The following is a 2803-nucleotide window of genomic DNA, read 5'->3' as shown; positions in this document are numbered from 1 at the left end:
GGCTCAGTTGGTTAAGCATCCAACTTTGGCTCAGGTCATGATCTTGTGGTTGGTGAGTTCGAGCTCCGCATTGGGCTCTTTGCTGTCAGTGTGGAGCCCGCTTCGGATCCTGTCTCCCCCCTCTCTCTGTCCCTCCCCTGCTTTCTCTCTCTCAACAATAAATAAACATAAAAAAGTAATTATTATTATTTTTATTGAGGTATAATTGACATATAACATTACATCACACTTAGGTGTACAACATGATTCAGTATTTGTATATATTAGTAAATGATCACCACAATAAGTCAACATCCATCCCCATACATAGTTGCAAAAATTTTTTCTTATAAGGTCTATATTAGAAATTATTGATACCATAAATAAACTTCATACTTAAGAAGTTCTGTTTGCCAGATATAGCTTTCACTTATTTTATAGATCAAATAATGTATCTTATATGTAAGGTTTTCTACATTATGTTTTCCGAAATTTGGAATTAATTTCAGTAACATCATATTATCTCTGAAGCAGATACTTGCTACCTGAAAAAAGATTATTTTATTACAAAATGTGCCTGAACCAAATATAAATTTGAAGAGCCATAAAAGTATAGAACTTGGTAATTAATTGGAAGGCTAGGGAGAAATAAATAGGAATTTGCAGATTCTAGCTTGACAAACAGCATGGTTAGTGACACCATTTACTAAGATTAAGGTTTGAGAGGAAATAGGTGTGTGTGTGTGTGTGTGTGTGTGTGTATGTGTGTGTGTATTTTGGAAGAGGAAGACAACTAATTGTGTAGTTTAAGATGTTTGAAAGACATCTAAATGGAAACAAAAAAGTCACTTTAGGACCAGTGACACATGGAAGACACTATGGCAATAGGCCAGACAACTTGCATCAAGTGGGAGTGCAATTCCTTCTGGGAACTACCCTCTCAATGAGCCAGCTTTCAGTGATCCCCTATGGGATGAATCCCCTGTGGGATGAATTCACTTGATGGATGGAGATAACTGAAACCCTTTGCCTGCGCTGATGGGTGGTTCCATAGACCTAGTGGCAGTTAACCTGAGTAGCTTATAACCATCCCAGGAACCTGTCTTCTCCTCAAGCAATGCATCAGGAAAGTCTTGGTTCCAGCTGATCCTAGAGGAGAAAAAATTCTGCCCCAAAGTCCATATGCTGGTACTAAAAGATGCCATGAAATCTATTTATCCTTTAAATTCCACTCTAGACAAGTTCAGATGCTTTATCCATGGACAGACAGGTCTTCCTCTGAATTCCCATAGTTCTTTGTAAATATGTCTACTGGAATTCTTAGCACGAATGCCCTGTAATATTTGTGTAATTCTCTCTTCCAGCAGGCTGTGAGCTCTTGAGGACGGGACACAGTTTTTGTTGCTGTTGTTGTTTGTTTTTTAATTCCTTACATATAGGTACATTCCTGGTACATAGGGTATGTTGCAAAATATTTAATGTATGAATGCATTCAGCTGACTGGCTCCTTCTTGAGGTGTAAAATTCTGTATAAGTGACAGAAAAGCAACCTGAAATAGTGGAGTTCCCTCCCAGCATTGGCCTCAAAGCCTGTATTTCTGGTTTAGTGAAACTTTGAATTCAGACCTTGATGCGTTCTGGAGCTTCAAGCTTTAGGGACTCCAGTTTTGTCACGCAAATCGCCAGAACTATGTAGGCAGATTTCCAACTAAGTCTAGAGTCAACTGACAGCTTGGAGTTGCCCGTTAGAAAGTAACTCACAAACTCCGTAGAGTAAGGAAGGATGTTGGAAGACACTGGAACATTTCTTTTGATATGATTCACTTGTCTGTTGCCAAGGTCTTGACATTCCAAAGGCTTTGCTGGCAACAAATGGATCAATGCAGAAAGCATTCTTTGGAAGGTTGACAAGCAGCACCAAGTACCACATAAAGAGAAAGATGGTACCATCTTGTGGTAAAACACAGTACACAGGTGGATGAGTTTCCTTAGAATTGAATAGGGTTGTGGCAGGCACCACAATTCTCCAACGTGATGTGAAGATGAGGTCATTCACGAGCAGGCTGCCAGACCTGGTGATATGGACACCCCTGTGGGAATTCCAGGTCTAACAAAGTGTGGGGGAAATTTAGACTTGTTGACTATCTAGAGCCATTCATATAATGAGGAGACAAAAATCTCCTGGAAGGGAACAATGACGTAAATCCCATTTCACGGGAGTTAAGCCATACGATTCCTGAGCGAATAAAAAGCAAGGTATAGTAACAGACTAACCTCAAGATTGCTTGTATCCATTCAGGAGCCCAAGGACCTGAAGATATAAGACTACTCATGCAGGCCTTACAGAGCCACTGCTCTCAGGCTATCAGCCAGGCTTCACGTGCAGCACTCCCCTCTGGGGGGCTAGTTTTACTCTGTACTTCAAGGACAACTTTAGGCACTAATTTTCTGGCTCTGTTTCCAGTATATGTTTTGTATGAATTATGACCAAATTGTACATCCAGGCACCTACTTCAACACAATCCAACAAAACTTGAGTAATCTGAATCTATAACTCTGTAAGATTTTTTTAAACTCTTTTTTTTAATGTTTATTTATTTTTGAGAGAGAGAGAGAGAGAGAATAAGTGGGCAAGGGGTAGAGAGGGAGTCACAGAATCCGAAGCAGGCTCCAGGCTCTGAGCTGTCAGCACAGACCCCGACGCGGAGCTTGGACTCATGAATCACGAGATTATGACCTGAGCTGAAGTTGTGTGCTTAACTGACTATGCCACCCAGGTGCTCCTCATATTTAAAATTTAACCTATGAGGTACCATGATCTTCA

The sequence above is a fragment of the Lynx canadensis genome, chromosome B4 (assembly GCF_007474595.2).
Source record: "Lynx canadensis isolate LIC74 chromosome B4, mLynCan4.pri.v2, whole genome shotgun sequence".
NCBI lineage: Eukaryota > Metazoa > Chordata > Mammalia > Carnivora > Felidae > Lynx > Lynx canadensis.
The sequence above is the reverse complement of the archived record's forward strand: the minus strand, read 5'-3'. Positions refer to the sequence as shown.